Source organism: Hakea prostrata, chromosome 7 (genome assembly GCF_041222555.1).
Source record: "Hakea prostrata isolate BN-2017 chromosome 7, UWA_Hpros_2, whole genome shotgun sequence".
NCBI lineage: Eukaryota > Viridiplantae > Streptophyta > Magnoliopsida > Proteales > Proteaceae > Hakea > Hakea prostrata.
This window is the reverse complement of record NC_142606.1, coordinates 45,909,843-45,929,384: the sequence shown is the minus strand read 5'-3', so window position 1 is coordinate 45,929,384 and position 19,542 is coordinate 45,909,843.

The window sequence follows — 19,542 nt, the reverse complement described above, 5'->3', positions numbered from 1 at the left end:
AGGTGAAACCTCGAACCTAAAACATTATTTCACTCATTTCAACATCTGAGAACGTGGGAAAGCCCCTCTAAGCCTCCTCCTTGGCTTGGGTGTTGATCTTCTTCAAGAATCCTTTGTCTCTCTTCTCTAATCTCTTCTACAAGGTATGGAATCTCTCACTTTCTCTCTAATCTACTTCTACCTCACCTTATTCTTGCTGTTGGGGCTATGAAGGAGGTGTTGCAACCTTGCAACCACTTCTTCTAATGTCTCTTGTGATTCCTATAAACCCCCATTCTTTCTATCAATGGTATGTATCTCATATCGATTCTTAACCTTGTCTTTCTTATGAAATTCCTCCATAGCAACATGATTTCATCTCCTAAACTGATTCCTATAGTATGCTAAGTTTGATTATATGTTAATAATCATTCCTAATCTATTGCTTATCATTCTCTTGATTGAATCCCTGATCTCCCTTGCAATTGCATTGATTTCATTATGAAACTTGATGTTTTTGCTCTCTTACTTCGATTCCTCTTCATGGCAACATGAGTTCATTTTCTTAATCTGATTTTCTTTAGCAATGAGGTCTGATTATATGTTAGTAATTATCTATATTATGTTGCTCATCATTCTATTGATTAAATTCCTAAGCTCTCTTGCATTTGCAATTGATTCCATTGAAGACCATGAATTCCAACTCTTGAACTTGATATGCCAATTTGGGGATTTCTAATTTGACCATTGGATGATGTTAATTCTTTGATAATTAGTGTCTCTATATTGTGTTTAAGCTGCTCCCCAAGTTTTGTATCGATCCGAGACCAACTTTGAGCCAAAAACCCAACTTGCTGTTCGAGACCCTTTGGGTTGATACAGTGGGTCGATACCATCGACCCAAGGTATCGACCAACAAGGTTGCTGTCAGAAACTTTTGCCCAGTTTTGATCCATTCGATCTCCGATTGTTTTGATTTCTTCTCTAATCCTTCATGTATGTTTGTTTAGGGCTTTAAGACTATAATTGGACCATTCTCTTGTAACTTCGGATCATCTTCTTCACAATTTGAGGTAAGGACGGTTATTGCCATATAACATAGACTGTATGACTTTTACACTGTTGTTGGTAACTTAGTAGACTTAACTTATTAATTGATTTTAGACATCATATGACTACTGTAGTTACCTTATGACAGTAGCACCATGCTTAATTACTTGGCTTATCATGTTTACTTATTCTTGTCATTTATTTATACATTGTATTATGAGATGTTATGACATGTTTTCAATATGATAATGTATTGTTGATATGTAATGGATGGAAATAAGCATGTGATTGCTTAGGTATGATTTGGGACTGGGGAGTGCCCTATTGGTACTTCTGTCCTTGGACATCGGAGGGAATAGTATGGGATGTTCTCCGAAGATGCCCATCGACGCTTTCCTGGATTATTGGATGACATACATAGGACTTGTCTAGATGTATGGCTAGGATGTCCCTTTCGTATCAGACCCGAATCGGAAGGGCATTGAGACTGAACGACCCGTGGTAGTAGTGTGGATTTGTGGGCGCTCAAGATCGGTAACCATCCCATGAGAGGGCATAAATCGCATTGCGGATATCCGAAAGGGGCCATTTATTGGTAGGGTTGCAAATGGATAGACTTGGGCTCACGGGCACTCAAGACCGGTGAGGGGACGTGAGAGCTTCCCGTATACTATTTGTGGATGACCAATAGGGTTGATGAGTCCGATGGGTAATATCCGTGACTCTAGTGTGAAGGATACCGGAAAGGATCCCGAGAGGGGAGGAATGGACGTATCTAGAACTAACATGATATGACTAAGTAAATGACTTGCATTGGGCTAGGCTTTACCGTGACATGCGCCAATACTTAGACCAAATGGTGATGTGAGAGAGTGGTGACCGAAACCCCCAACCATGGATTTGTCCGAGAGGGATGCAGGACCCAATTCCCCCCGGTGATGAGTGACTGAGACTACCTAAAGAAGTATGGTGCTACAACTTAAAGCATGTCTACCTTAGAGACTAGCATACTTAGGGTTAGAATCATATATCATCATTGTCTCATATCATATTGCATCATGCTATGCTGTGCATCATATGATTTATGTTATTATGGAATAACTTTCCTTGCTGAGTTCTTTTGAACTCACTCCTTTTTGCAACATATTTTGTTAGACTTTTCTGCAGGTACTACTACTGTTGACTGTGACGGTCAACACTTTGAAGACTAAGTTGGTGACTCATACCACTTTTGCTACGGTGACTATATCTGTGAAGGCTATTAGCTCAAGACTCATATTTGTCAGGAGTAGATCCGGCCTGACTTAGTTTCTTATGATTATGTTATTGAGGAGACATTGTATAAGTTAGAAGAAACTGTAACTTAGTTGCTTACCTTTTTATTTCCCTTCTTTGGAGATCTGGTTGTAACCTTTACCTTATTTCGATCTACTTTCCGCACACGTTTGTAGAGTATATTTCCGCTATACTCTATAGTTGTCTTTTGATTTGGTACTTGTTATTCCGCACTTTGATGTTCTTTGTGATCCTTCTGTGATCATTTCTTAACTTTTATTATTAGATTACTTGAATACCATAATTTGTTCTTGCTTTTGATTATATTATTGTGCTAATTGGATATGATCGTTCCTAAACTGGATCTGTTGGGCTATGGATCACTCCCGAGTAACCCAGATAGGGTACCCCCTGGGTGGATATTGGGCGGGATGTGACAGTTGTAGTCACAGTAGCCAGTACTTTGGGTACCGTATGAGTCATCCGCTTGGGCATCATAGTATTGGCCCTCATAGTCATATGTACTTGTAGATAGATCTAACAAAGTTGTTGCAAAAAGGAGTGAGTTCAAAAGAACCCAGCAAGGCAATTTATTCCACAATAACATATATCACATGATAGAAAAACATAAAGGATGCAATATGATATGAAACAATCATGCAAGTATGCTTCTAACTCTACATATGTGGTCTCTAGTGGCAGACATGCTTTAAGTCATAACACCATACTCCTATGGGTAAGTCTCAAATCACTCTCCCTCAACCATCTCAGTATCTTGGGTTCGTTCTCTGGTGGTACTTGGGTCCTGCATCCCTCTCGGACATTCCATGGCTGGGGTTTAGGTCACCTCTCTCTCACATCACCATTGGTCTAAGTATTGGCGCATGTCAGGGTTAAACTTAGCCCAATGCAAGTCTTCTACTTTGTCACATCCACCCAGCCGGTACCCCATCGGGCATACCCGAGTATGTGATCCACAGCCCCAAGGATCAAGTATCGAGCAACCATGCCCCCCACATACGCGATAACACAATCATGAACAAAGATAAACAAGGTAAAAGCATATAATAAAGGAATCATGAAATAAGATAAAACAGATAATCAGAGTGCGGAATAAAGATGATACCAAATGTATAAAGATAATTCACAATGAGAGAGAGAGAGAGAGAGTGATAGAAGTCACTTCCTCAATGGCAGTGGAAAGTGGATCATTCAAGTTAAGGTTACAAAACCAACTTCTAAAGAGTATATCGAAGGTTAAATTACAAATCCGGTATTAATAAGAATTCAAAATGTAACATTAAATAAATGTTTCTTCGGTCACATATAGTATGTCCTCATAACTAAGAATATCAAAAGTCCAACACAGCTGCTCCCACACCAATGTCGGGCTAATCCTGATGTGGAGCATAATCCTCTTTGGTACCTTCACCGAGATCTTCGTTGTCACATCCGCCCTAAATCCACCTAGGGGGTTCCCTATCTGGATTACTAGGGGAGTGATTCACGGTCCCGCCAATCAAGTTTAGGAACGATCATAGCCACTTAGCACAATAATATAATTAGAAGCAAGAACAAATCTTTGTATTCAAATAATTTAATAATAAAAGTCAATAAAGGATCTTAGAAAGATCACAAAAGAACATCAGAGTGCGGAAAAGAGACCAATAAAATACATAATCAAAATGTGGAATAAGGCGGAAACACACTCTACAATAACAACGAAAGGTAGATCGAAGTAAAGTTAAGGTTACAACCAGTTCTTGAAAGAAGGGAAAGAAAAGGTAAGCAACTAAGTTACAGTTTCTTCTAACTTATACAATGTTTCCTCAATAAGATAATCATAAGAACTAGACCAGGCCGAAAACTGCTCCTGACAAATATCAGTCTTGAACTGGTAGTCTTCATCGACGTAGTCACCATGATCAGTAGTGTATGAGTCATCAATTTGGTCTTCATAGTGTTGACCATCATAGTCAATAGTAGTAGTACCTATAGAAAAGTCTAACAGAAGATATTGCAAAAAGGAGTGAGTTCAAAAGAACTCAACAAGGCAGTTATTCCATAATAACATAGATACATGATCCAAAACATAACATGATGCAAGATGATATGAGACAAACAATGCAAGTATGAAACTAACTCTATGTATGCTAGTTTCTATGGTAGACATGCTTTAAGTTATAGCACCATACTTCTTTGGGTAGGTCTCAAATCACTCTTCCCTTAACCATCTCGGTATCTTGGGTTCTCCGGTGGTACTTGGGTCCTGCGTCCCTCTTGGACAATCTATGGTTGGGGTTTAGGTCACCGCTCTCTCACATCACCATTGGTATAAGTATTGACGCATATCATGGTAAAGCCTAGCCCAATGCAAGTCATCTACTTAGTCATATCATGTCAGATCCAAATACGTCCATTCCTTGCCCCGGGCCATCCTTTCCTGTATCCTTCACACTAGAGTCATGGATATTACTCACCGAACTCATCAACCCTATTGGTCATCCACAAATAGTAGACGAGAAGCTCTCACGTCCTCTCACGGATATGACTCACCGATCGTCGAGTGCCCGTGAGCCCAAGTCTAGCCATTTGCAACCCTACCAATAAATGGCCCCTTTAGGGTATCCGCAATGCAATTTATGTCCTCTCACGGGATGGATACCGGTTTTGAGCGCCCACAAATCCACACTACTACCATGGGTCGTTCGGTCTCAATGCCCTTTCGATTCGGGTCTGATTCGACAGGACATCCTAGCCATACATCTAGACAAGTCCTATGTATGTCATCCAATAATTCGGAAAAGCGTCGATGGGCATCTTCGGAGAACATCCCATACTATTCCCTCCAATGTCCAAGTACAGAAATGTCAATAGGACATTCCCCAATCCCAAATCATACCTATTCAATCACATTCTCAATCCCATCATATCATACATAAATGACATTTCATCATATAGAAAGATACATACCATAACATGATCAATTACATATGAAATTATTAAGAATACATAATCATGATAACAAAAGAATATGTAAACATGGCACTACTATAGTTGAAGTACTTATAACAGTCATATACTGTAGGAAATACGATAAAGAAGGTAAATCTACTAAATTTCTAACATAGAAGCAAGAATCACATCTATGTAGTTATGGTAACAACCGTCCTTACCTTAAGTCGCGATGAAATAATCCAATAATCTCAAAAGAATGATCCAAAGATGGTATTAAAACCCTAAGACCCTAGACAAACATAAATGAAAGATAAGAAAAGAAATCGGAAAAATCGGAGGTGGAACTGGTCAAATCGGACAAGAATATAGTTCAGCAGTATGTTTGGTTGATGTTATTGGTTGATGGCATCGAGCAAGATAGTCTCGGGGCTACATAGTGGATTTTGGGGTTTTTGGTTCGAAATCGGTCTTCCGGGGCTCGGATCGATCCAAAACTTGGAGGGATTGTTAATAACAGTATAAGAACACTACATAACAAGAATTAGCCTAATCCAATGGATGAATTGAAAAACCCCTAATTTGAAACCTTAGGTTCAAACTTGCAAGAATCATGTTCCTCAATGAAATCAATTGCAATTGCAAGAGAACTTAGGAATTCAATTAAGGGAGTGATGGGCAATAGATTAGAGATACATACTAACATATAATCAGCCCTATTTGCTAAAGAAAATCAGATTAAAAAGATGACTCATGTTGCCATGAAGAGGAATCAAAATAAGAAAGCAAGAACATCAAGTATAAGAAACATAGCATGGAAAGAATGAAGAGAGGTTTAATCAAAGCAAAAGAGCTTGTAGAAGAGGTGGTTGCAAGGTTGCAGCACCTTCTTCACGAACTCAGTAGCAAGAACAATAGTAGATAGGAGTAGAATAGAGAGAAAGTGAGAGAACACATACCTTGGAGAAGAGATTAGAGAAGAGAGACAATGATTCTTGTAGAAGATCATCACCCAAGCCAAGGAGGAGCCTAAGAGGAGCCTTCCCATGTTCTCAGGTGTTGAAATGAGTAAAATATGGTTCTAGGTTTCACTTAAAAAGAGGAAATAATATCCAAAAAGCATCTTTTTTTTCTTCTCGAATTTGGGCTTGTTTGTTGATGGCATCAACCAAAGAGGATCGACCAAGACAGGTTTCAGCAGAAAATCCAGAAATACTTCAGCAACTTCGGACAGAGATTCAGAGGGCTATACGGGGTCAAATTGAGTGAGGTTTTCTTCTACAAGTCAATCAAGAAGTCTAGTTTCTATAAATACATTTGGATCAAGCATGGAATTTCATTAGGTACTTCAAATAACTCATCCCTCTTCGATGCGCAAGCAGGATTTGCCAGACATAGTTCAACAACTTCGGATAGGGATTTGGAAGGCTATACGAGGTCAAATTGAGTGGGGTTTTCTGCTACAAGTCAATCAAGAAGTCTAGTTTCGGGAAATATCTTCTGATCAAGCATGGGAGTTCAGTAGGTCCACCAACTAAGCTCACCTTCTTCAGGCTGCGGATTCAAAACTAACACTGACAATGCTCTCAAGTGAGGGGCATCATCGTCAATGTCCATGGTCTTGGGCTCCGACACCAAATCATCAACCAAAAGGGTCCACAAGTCTCTTTGTCCCCCCCTTCGGGTCTTTGGACCTACAAACATAACAGATTCTGGGCCAGGTCAAGGTTAGGATAAGGCCGGATATTACAAATCTACCCTAAGGGAAAGGCCTGGCATGACTTCCTAAGGCTTTCAAAGATAATAACAGTGAAATCAAGGTCCAACTTTAAGGTCTAACATCAAACGAGTCTTTCTTTATCCCAAAACAAATAGGGTGTCCTGGCTAGGTTTGGGCTGGATTTCACATTCGTAGTAGCCACTACCCTGAGGGTAGTGTGACTCATCGTAGGGAGCATCGAAGGACGTGCCATCAGTCTCTTCAAAACTTGTGGAATAGTCTAACAAAACAATTGCACAAAAAAGAATGAGTTCAAAAGAACTTAGCAAGGCAGTTAATCCATAATACATAAACCATATGATACAAGTCATAACATGATGCGAAATGATATGAGACAGATGATGCAAATATGATTCTAACTCTACATATGCTTGTCTCTAGGGTAGACACGCTTTAAGTCATACACCATACTTCCTTGGGTAGGTTTCAAATCACTCTTCCCTCAACCATCTCGGTATCTTGGGTTCTCCGGTGGGAATTGGGTTCTGCATGCCTCGGGACAATCCATGGCTGGGGTTTAGGTCACCAGTCTCTCACATCACCATTGGTATAAGTGTTGGCGCATGTCACGGTAAAGCCTAGCCCAATGCAAGTCATCTACTCAGTCATATCATGTTAGATCCAGATACGTCCATTCCTCCCATCCCGGTATCCTTCACACTAGAGTCACGGATATTACTCACCGGACTCATCAATCCCATTGGTCATCCAAAAATAGTAGACGGGAAGCACTCACGTCCTCTCATGGATATGACTCACTGGTCTCGAGCGCCCGTGAGCCCAAGTCTAGCTATTTGCAACCCTACCAATAGTGGCCCTTTTTAGGTATCCGTGATATGATTTATGTCCTATCACGGGTTGGTTACCGGTCTTGAGACCCATCTAACCATACCACTACCACGGGTCGTTTGGTCTCAATACCCTTCCGATTCGGGTCTGATACGACAGAGACATCCTAGCCATACATCTAGACAAGTCCTATGTATGTCATCCAATAATTAGGGAAAGCGTCAATGGACACCTTCGGAGAACATCCCATACTATTCCCTCCGATGTCCAAGGACAAAAACGTCAATAGGAAATTCCTCAATCCCAAATCATACTTAACCAATCCCATGCTCAATTTCATCACATCATACATGATTGACATATCATCATATACAAAGAGATACAATGTAACACGATTGATCACATACGTCATTATCAAAATAAGTAAGCATGGTAACTCAAAATGATATATAGCATGGTACTACTGTTATGAAAGGTATAAAACAGTCATATGATGTCTAACATATTACTAGGAAAGTAAATCTACCACATTTCAAACATAGTGGCGAGATTCACATAATTCATGTAATTATGACCATAACCGTCCTTACCTTAATTGAATCAAAAATAATAGCAAGTACCACTTAGAATAGTCCCCAACTTAGTGCTTGAACCCTAGACAACATATATGCAACATTAGAGAAGGAAACAATCAAGTCGGAGATCAAACGGAGCAAAACGAGCAAGTATAGAGTTGTTGTCCTCATCTGGTCGACAGACTCAATCGACCAAGGTAAACAGATGCCGCACTTTAGCCATGGTCTCAATAGCAAGAAAGAGTAGAGGAATGAGTAGAATAGAGGATGAGAGAGAGAAATCATACCTTGAGGAAGTAATGGAGATGGAATGCAATGATTGAGACCAAGAATCTTCACCAACTTCAAGGAAGGGCTTTGGAAAGGTCACTCCTCGTTCTCTGGAGTCCCAATGATTAGAATAAGGTTCTATTCACGAGGTCCCAATAAGTAGGCTTAAAATAATAAATAATTTTGTGATTTTCGCATTTATTAATCTGCTGGTCGACTGGCTGGTCGACTGGTCAGTCTACCAAGCAGTCGATTGACCAGTCGACCAAGCCTGAACAACAACTTCAGATAGGGAATTGGAAGGCCAGACAGATCCAAATTGAGTTGGGTTTTCTCCTACAAGTCAATCAACAAGTCTAGATTATAGAATTACCTTCGGAATGAGATCGGAAACGCATCACTCACTTCAACAAAGCTTCCCCCTTTCTAGGTGCAGTTTCTCACTGAACACTAACAGTGCATCCAAGTAAGGGGCATCACTGTCAATATCCATAGGCTCTGAGTCATACACCGAATCTTCAACTATGAGGGCCCACAAGTCTCTTCTTCCACTACTCTGGGACTTCGGACCTACAAACAACAAGGGATCCGGGTCGGGTCAGGGTTAGGATAGGGCTGGATTTCACATTCTCCCCCCTTAAAATAAATTTCGTCCTCGAAATTGAAAGCGTACCTGTGCTTCCAAAAAGATGAGGAAACTTCTCCCTCATGTCTTCTTCTGTTTCCCATGAAGCTTCTTCCGGGGTGTGATTTTTCCACTGAATCTTCACCAAATGGATGGTGCGATTTCGCAATTGCTTGTCCTTTTTGTCTAGGATCTCAACTGGTCTTTCATCGTAAGAAATATCGGCACTAAGTCTTTCAGGTGCTTGCTATGGTATGTGTTCCGGGTTCTCTATGTACTTTTGAAGCATCGAAACATGAAACACATTAATGAACTCTAGCAAGAGATGGGGGCAAGGCCAAACGGTATGTGACAAGTCCAACCTTTTCCAAAACCTCATAAGGTCCAATGAAACGAGGGCTAAGCCTTCCTTTCACATTGAATCTCGTCACCCCTTTCATAGGTGATACTTTGAGGAAAACTTTCTCTCCGATCGGAAATTCTAAATCGGTTTTTCTCTTGTCGGCATAAGATTTCTGTCTAGACTGGGTAGACTTGATCCTTTCTCTTATCATGTCAACCATAACACTTGTAACTTTAATCATTTATGGACCTAAGACTCTTTTTTCACCAGTCTCAGTCCAATACAAAGGTGTCCTACAAGTGTTACCATACAAAGCTCTAAATGGAGCCATGCCTATTGTTGCTTGATAACTGTTGTTATAGGCAAACTCAACCAAAGCTAAGTGTTCATCCCAATTTCCACCCATATCCACTGCACAAGATCTAAGCATATCTTCCAAGATTTGAATTGTCCGCTCAGATTGTCCATCAGACTATGGATGATGAGCTATACTCAGATTTAATTGGGTTCCCAAGGCTTTCTCCAAACCATTCCAAAACCTTGAGGTGAACCTAGGATCACGATCAGAAACAATACTCACGGGCACTCCGTGCAGATGAACCACATTGTCCACATAAAGCCTAGCTAGCTTATCCAAAGTATAAGTGATCTTCATAGGGATAAAATGGGCTGATTTGGTCAGCCTATCAACAATCACCCATACAGTGTCATTACCTTTACTTGTCCAAGGCAAGCTAGTCACGAAGTCCATGGAGATATCTTCCCACTTCCAACTAGGAATAGGAAGGGGTTGAAGCAATCCAGACGGAGGTTGACGAACGGCTTTCACACGCTGACAAGACTCACACTTGGCAACAAAATCTTCAACGTCAGCCATCAAACCATTCCACCAAAAATGTTCCCTTAAGTCCTTGTACATCTTGGCACTTCCAGGGTGTATTGTAAAGACTGATTGGTGTGCTTCTTTCAATATTTCCTTCTTGATTTCTTCAACAGCCGGCACACAAAGTCTACCTCTAAACAATAAGGTACCATCCGCATTCATACTAAAATCAGGGTCCATCTCGGGATTCAAAACAATCTTCTCAATCTTCTCTTTCAACTCTTGATCGGAACTCTGCAAAGCAACAATTCTGTCTCTAAGGGTGGATCTTGCTATCATAGTAGAGAGAACAAAATCCGAACCTTCAGAAACAACTTCTAAGCCAAAACCCACAATTGAAGACAACAAAGGTTGACTCAAAGCATTCTAGTCCAACACTTTCTTCGACTTTTTCTTGCTAAGAGCATCGGCAACAACATTAGCCTTACGTGGGTGATACTGGATGTCACAGTCATAATCAGAGACCAATTCTAACCATCTCCTTTGTCTTATATTCAACTCCTTCTGGGTGAAGAAGTACTTCAAACTCTTATGATCTGTGAAGATAGCGATCTTCTCACCATACAGGTAATGTCTCCAAATCTTCAAAGCAAAGACAACGGCGACAAGCTTTAAATCATGAGTGGGGTAGTTCCGCTCATAATTCTTCAATTGCCGAGAGGCATACGCCACTACCTTACCATGTTGCATCAACACGCAACCCAAACCAATCTTGGAAGCATCAGTGTAGACTGTCAAACCACTGGAACTATCAGGTATAGTCAAAACCGGAGCACTTGTCAATCTAACTTTCAGCTCTTCGAAATTCTTCTCACAAGCTTCGGTCCACACAAACTTCTCTTCCTTTCTAGTTAGCTTAGTCATAGGAGCAGCCAACCTAGAAAAGTTCTCAATAAACCTTTTCTAGTATCCTGCCAATCCAAGGAAACTTCTTATCTCAGTCACAGTCTTCGGTCTTTCCCAATTGGCAACAGTTTGCACCTTTTTAGGATCAACATGAATACCTTCGGCTGAAACAACATGGCCGAAAAATACTACCCTTGAGAGCCAAAAGTCACACTTGCTAAACTTAGCATAGAGCTTTTTTTCTCTCAACCTTTGCAATGTGAAATTTAGGTGTTTCACATGTTCTTGTTCACTCTTCGAATAGATCAAGATGTCATCAATGAAGACAATCACAAACTTATCGAGCACGTCATGAAATACTTGGTTCATGAGATCCATGAACACGGCAGGAGCATTAGTTAAACCAAAAGCCATAACTCTAAACTCATAATGTGAAACCCAGCCCTAACCTTGACCCGGAAACCTTGTTGTTTGTAGGTCCGACAACCCGAAGTAAGGCAAAAAGTCAGCTTTGGGCCATTTCTGTAGAAGACTTGGTGGTTGGATTGAAATCCATGAGTGTTGATGTCAGTGTTCCATTTATGGAAATTGCATCCTATTGAAGATCGGATTAGTTGATGGACTTGGAGTGCTCTCTATATTGGTTCGAAGGCATTTCTACCTACTAGGTAAGTCATTTTAGGTGTGTGCAAAACCTCGCTATGTTTGGACTTGATCTGAGCCTTCAAATCCACTGTTTGAACTTGCTGTCTTGATTGGTCGACTCATTGGTCGACTGGACCAGTCGACCAATCAATCGACCAATTGGTTCTGTTTTTGCTAATTAGGTTGTGGCTACTCTATTTAAGTTTAATCTCGGGATTACTCCGCCTCATCTGCCTCCTAAGCCTCTGGAACAAGTTAGAACTTCATTCTAATCAATTTCCTTGCATCCTTGGTTGATATCTCGCAAGAACTCAAGTAATTTCCTTCCTCCTGCAACAAAGGTATGTCTACGCTCTCTTTTCTTCTACATCTCTGAATTTCTTTTATTTAATATTGTTCTTGATTGAGATCAGGAAGGAGATGCTGCATTCTTGCAACCATCTATTCCATGATCTCATTCTATTCTTTGAGATCTATGATCATCGTCATGATCTCAACCCTAGCTGAATTAATTCTTGAAACCCTAACCCTTGTATGATCTTTCTGGAAACCTTTGGTAACCTCCCATGCGAGGGAAACCTCATGGGCAATATTTATGTTAATCTAAACTTGATCATTGAATGATTTTCTTGTTGTTTTTTACCAAACAAATTATTCCCTTTCATCCTGTGATCACAACCTTTTCATGAGAGCCATAAAGGTTGAAACCCTAGTTTCTTGGGTCAAATCAAGAACCCATATTTTGATCATGTTAATATCCAATCAATGTGTTTTCTTTATAAGATTTGTAACCTATCATCCTCTAGTTCTTTATCCTTGATCATACCATTACTTTCTTCATAATCCATGATTAACCTAATTAGGATAACTTTTTGGTTCCTTATTAGTAACTTGAAAACTTGATTCGATTGGTGTTTTGATGTCCTCTATATACTAGTATGCTGCCATTGTAGTTTTCCCATGATTTTGTACCCTTTTGAACCACCAAATTCGGTTCTATTTTCCCAAAATTTGGATTCTTGAAAGCTACTGTCTCGGTTGGTCGACTCATTGGTCGACTGGGGCAGTAGACCAATCCAATCGACCAATGAGTACAACAACCTCATTTTTGGTCTGTTTTGATTGTTTTGATATCTTTCCTTCTAGGTATCTTTCCTAATATGTTGTATACACTTGTTTAGGACTTTCTTCTCAGGTTTAGTCAAGGTCTTAGTTGATTCCCTAAGATTCCTTTGCGAGTTATAAGGTAAGGACAGTTATTCCTTAATTACATAGATTGCATACTCTCTGGTTTCTACCTTATGAAACTATGAGTTTGTTTACTGTTGTTGTACTTTATACTTCTGATGTACTACTGTAACTACAGTAGCACTTCACTTATGTTTTCTTTTTATTATTTAAGCTTATATGAATTGCTTATTACTATATTGAATCACGATTAGCTTATGCTTTTACATTCTCTTTTATATGATGAATTGTTGGTTGTGTATGTCATGATTGATCTGAGAATGTGTTTGATTAAGTATGGTTTGGGATTGAGAGGTGTCCTTTTGACACTTCTGTCCTTGGACATTGTGAAACCCAGCCCTAACCTTGACCCGGAAACCTTGTTATGTGTAGGTCCGATGACCCGAAGTAAAGTAAGAAGTCAGCTGGGCCACCCGAGAGAGGACTTGGTGTCGGCTTTGAACCATGAAGGTTGATGATGAGGTTCTATTTATGGAAACAGAATCCGATGAAGATCTAATTAGTTGATGGACTTGGAGTGCTCTCTATCTTGGTTTGAAGGCATTCTACCTACTAGGTAAGTCACTGACTTGTGTGCAAAACCCCTTTAGGTTTGGATGTGATCGGGCCTTCAATTCCCGTTTGGCCCGGACGCATTGGTCGACCGATTGGCGGCCCGGGCCGCGACCAATCCACCGACCAATGGGTGCTGCTTTGGCAATTAGGTTGATTCTTGCTCTATTTAAGTCTAACCTCGAGTCCACCCGATTGCGCCTCCAAACCCCGGAACGAACCAAAGACCTCGCAAGTCACTCCTTGCATCCTTGGAGTTTCGGCGGATCTTCGCGGAACTCTTCTTTGCATCAAAAGGTATGTCTACCTCTCTCCTCCTACACTGTCTCCTTTTGAGTTGAGACAGAGAAGAGATGCGCATCCTCGGCAAACATCCCGAACATGTTCTCATGATCATCCTAAGGATTTAAGGCTAGAACAATGATCTTAACCAGACAGCAAGCTTTGAAGGATCATGATCAAACCATGATTTAATCTCGAATTCCTAATCGAATTCGATCTCTTTGGATCTCTTTCATTGATCATGTTAGTGGTTAATGGTTGTGTCTTCTATGATCCATAATCCAAGAATTCTAGTTGTTCTCTCACCACTATGTGTTCTTCATGATGCATGATAGTACAAATGGTAGGTTTATTCCTTATTTAGATTTATGCTTCAAGCCTTATTCTATGAAGACCTATGCATGTTTTCATGTTTCATTACCGAAAGCAATGATCCATCCTCCTATTGTTCTTGTCCTTGTTCATTTCAAAATCATCAAGATCCATGTTTGATTTATTTATGGTAACTTGTTTCCTAATTTGGATCTTGATACCTTGATTGATTAGTGTTTGAGGTCCCCATATGCTAGAATACACGATGTAGTCTACCCCTGATTAGTACCCTTTGAACCACCAAACGGATTCATATCCAAAACTCGATTTCTAAGCAGCCGCATTGGTCGACGGTGGCGACGGACCACCGACCAACCACTCGACCAATGAGACAACCCGAATGGCTGCTTCGGATGCTTGCATATCGTAGGGATCTTTCCTAATATGTTGTATATACTTGTTTAGGACCTCCTCAAGTTTGCCAAGATCTTACTGATTTCTTAGGATTCTTTGCGAGTTATAAAAGGTAAGGATGGTTATTTCCTAATTACATAGATAGCATGAATCTAGTTCTATATTGAATATCATTAATATGTTTCCTAAATTAGATCTTACAATGATATTCTACGGCATAACTTGATTACGAGCATTACATCATATTGAATTGATTCATGTATGATTACTTACCAATGTTATACAAATGATTGTAAATATTGATTTCTTTCCATATATGGAGTACCAATATGTGATGATATGAATTGATGCATGTGTAGCTACGTATGGTTTGGAAAGGAGAGGGCCTTGACATCGCCTGGACTACTACGGGAATAATGGGATGTTCCGGAGATGCCCTCCGGACACCCCTAAACCGTGGATGACATATATAGGATTGCTAGTAGTGTTGGCTAGGATGTCCGATGTCGACCCAACGGAGGGGATGAGACCGAACGACCCGGGTAGCAAGGGGATCATGGGCGCCAAGACCGGAACCAACCCGTGAGAGGACAGAATCACATGTGGGGGCCATATTGGTAGGGTTGCAATGGTTAGACTTGGGCTCACGGGCGCAAGACCGGAACCAACCCGGAGAGGACGGAGAGCCCGACCATATGTGGATGATCAATAGGGTTGGTGAGTCCGAGCGGGGACAGAGGACTCAGGTGAAGGATACGGAAAGGATCGCGGGGACGAGGAATGGAAGACCGGATCCGACGATGTAACCAAGTAGAAGACGCATTTGGCTAGGTAACCCCGACAGCGCCGACAACCAAATGGTTGTGAGAGAGGTGTGACAACCCCCGCCAAGGTTTGTCCGAGGGATGAAGGACCCAACCAACGGCGCCAAGACCGGTGAAATGATCCGTGAGAGAATCCAAGATATCTAAATGGTGAGGAGTGAGTGGACCCAAAGAAGACGGGCATGACAAAGCATGCGCAACAGAGACCAGAACAAGAGTTAGAAACACACATGTTTGTCTCATATCAAGCAATGTTTGTCGGAACGCCATATGTTATATGGATTAACGCACGAGCGAAACCACCATGTACAAGTTGTTAGACTATCCGCAGACGGAAACAGACGGCCCAGAGGAAGCGCAAGGCGAAGAGGCAACCCGGAAGGTGATTGGGTACCACAAACCAAGACCACGGGGGAGCCCGACGATGCTAGCGACCAGAGTGGAAGCACCTGTGCTAATGAGACACACCACAAGGATGCGCACAAAGTGGAGAATAAAGACCCAAGACGACGGGAAGCACTAGACCGAGCACCCGCGGATGAAAGTGGGAGCCACACACGGACACGAATACTATTATCCACGAGATCACATTATGGATCTATGATTACCCGACTCTGTAGGTGCATGATTATGTTATGTTTAGTGGGAGGTTGACACCGAACCCGATCTCGGGCGTGGATCACACCCGGGTATGGGGGATAGGGTACCGGCTGGGAGGGCGTGACAGACATTATCGAAAATAGTATGGGATGTTTCCGGGGTTGCCCATTGACGCTTTCCAGAATCATTGGTTGTCATACCTAGGGCTGTCTAGCAGTGTTTGGCTAGGATGTCCCTGTTATATCAGACCCAAATCAGAAGGGTATTGAGACCGAATGACCCGTGGTAGCAGTGTGATTCACGGGCGCTTAAGACCAGTAACAAACCCGTGAGAGGACGGGAATCATATTGTGGGGGCCATTTATTGGAGGGTTGCATATGGCTAGACTTGGGCTCATGGTCGCTTAAGACCGGTAACCAACCCGTGAGAGGACATAAGAGCTTCCCGTTTACCATATGTGGATAACCAATAGGGTTGATGAGTCCGTAGTCCGGGACTATTAGGACTTTAGTGGAAAGGATACCGGAAAGGATCGCCCGGGGTGAGGAATGGAGGTATCTGGACCTGAGTTGATGTAACTGAGTAGATGACTTGCATTGGGCTAGGCTTTACCATGACATGCGCCAGTACTTAGACCAAACGGTGATGTGAGAGAGAGGTGACTTAACCCCCAGCCATGGATTGTCTCGAGGGATGCCAGACCCACTACCAACAGGAGCCGTACGCGTGACCTACCCAAAGAAGTATGGTGCTATGACTTAAAGCATATCTGCCAATAGAGACCAACATACTTAGAGTAGATGCATACATATATTATCTGTTTCATATTGCATTGCATCTTGTTATGTTCTGCCACATGTTATTTATGTTGTTATGGATTAACTACCTTACTGAGTTTCTTCGAAACTCATTCCTTTTTTTGTACAATCTCTTGTTAGACTATTCTACAGGTACTGACTACTATGAAGAACAGTACAATGAAGCGCAAGCCGATAAAGCGTACTACACGCAAGGTGTTGGCGACAATCAAAATTACTCTGATGATCCCTCAGGCGATCACATTTCGTACTACGATTAGAGGCAACGTGGAATTGGAACATCTCTGTTGGATTGATGAAGTCCACTATTTTGAAGATGTCATCTATAGGATAGAAGACTCTTAAGTTTAGTTTATCTTTCTTATTTCCTTTGATTTAGTTGTAATTCCTTTTAGACTTACATACTACGTTCCGCTGTATTCGTGGAGTGAGTTTCCGCCTCGCTCTACTTCTTTTGATATCTTCGGATATCTGGAATCATTTTCCGCACTCTGATTATATTGTTTATTCATTTCTTGATTTGAATCTTTGTTTATAATGTTTAAACCTTGATTATTTCCTGTTTATGATTATGTTATTGTATATGTGGGAGGATGATTTCCTCGATACTTGATCTTCGGGGCTGTGGATCACACTCCCGGGTATGCTAGTTAGGGTACCGGCTGGGGGGATGTGACACATAATGTTCCTATCTTGTCCTAACCGTTGTCTTGAAGATATCACCTGACTTCACTTTCAACTGATGATATCCAGACCTCAGACCAGTCTTCGAGAACACGGCTGCACCTTTCAACTGATTGAAAAGATCATCAATCCGGGGCAGCGGATATTTGTTCTTAACGGACAACTTGTTCAACTCCCGGTAGTCAATGCATAGACGCATGCTATCGTCTTTCTTCTTCACAAACAAGATTGGGGCTCCCCAAGGTGATACACTTGGCTGTACAAAACCTCTCTCCAAGAGCTCATTCACTTGTGTTTGCAACTCTTCTAACTTTGTAGGTGCCATTCTATACGGAGCTTTAGATACCGGAGCAGCTCCAGGAGTTAAATCTATGGAAAACTCAACTTCTCTATTAGGGGGCAATCCTAACAGATCCATTGGAAACACATCAGCAAAATCACAAGCAACCATGACATCTTCAAGCTTCTTTCCTTCCTTGACCTTGCTTCCAGGTAAAGCACTTTCCACTAATGCACGGACTTGCATTAATGCGGTCAAAGTCTTCTTACAAATCCTTCCCTTCTCACCTTGGAACTCAAAAACTGAATTCTCACTAACTTGAAACTGAATTCTCTTTGAAGAACACAAGATCACAACATTGTGAGATGTCATTCAGTCAATTCCCAAAATTAAATCAAAATCCTTCATATCAAACAACACTGAGTTCGCCTTCAAATTCTTTCCACAAACCAACACAGGACATTTTTCTAACACTCTATCTAGCTTTACAACAGACCCAACAAGGGTATTAATTGACAAACAACTAGATAAACACCTGGGTGTTAGGTTAGTCTTCAAAGCAAAAGTAGATGAGATGAATGAATGAGATGCACCCGTATCAAACAAAACAAATGCTGGGAATGAAGCAACTAACAATGTACTTGTGACAACTTCATGACAAGGGTCCTGTTCAACACCAGATATGCTGAATACTCTGCCAGAGGGAGGGACAGGAGCACTTTTCACAACTGGGGCATAAGGTTGAGTAGGTTTCTTCGGACAAAAGCGAGCAAAATGGCCTGTTTGCTTGCAAAAGAAACAAGTAGAATCTTTTTATCCAACGGGAGTCGCTACAGTGGGAGGTCTCTGGAATGCAGGTCTAGGATTAGCAATCCCAGGTCGAGAAGGATAAACAGCTCCCGCAGGTCTAACTCCACCAGGATGACTATGCTGGCCCGTAGGTCTAACACCTAAACTCTGTCCAACACTCCTTGGCTGAAAAGTAGGAGTGGATACGGAGTAGGTCTCACAAATCGACGATAAGGGCGATCGACATAACCAGGGCTCCTTGGCTACTAAGGCCTCTGGACACGCACATTTTCTCTTTCTGTCTCTTCCAACTTCTTCACATTCAGAACTACTTGGGCATAGCTCTCGGGAGGGAGAATGGTGAGATATGTCTTTATAGATGGCCGCAGTCCTTTGAAAAACTTCTTCGCCTTTGCATTGTCAGGCTTGATCAAATCAGGGGCGAAAAAGTGAAGTTCTTCAAATTTCTGCTGGTAGTCCAGCACAGATAAGGAACCTTGAACCAATGCCATAAACTTTGCTTCTTTGGCATCTTTTACCGCTTCAGGAAAGTAATTCTTATAGAAGGCTTCCTTAAATACTTCCCACGAGACAACACCAGCATGGAGGGCTTCAAGAATAGGGCGAGATGAAGTCCACCATGCATCCGCTTCATGCTGAAGCTTCTGCTAGGCGAAAAGTACTTTCTGGGCATTTGTACACTGTAAGTGCTGGAAAGCCTTC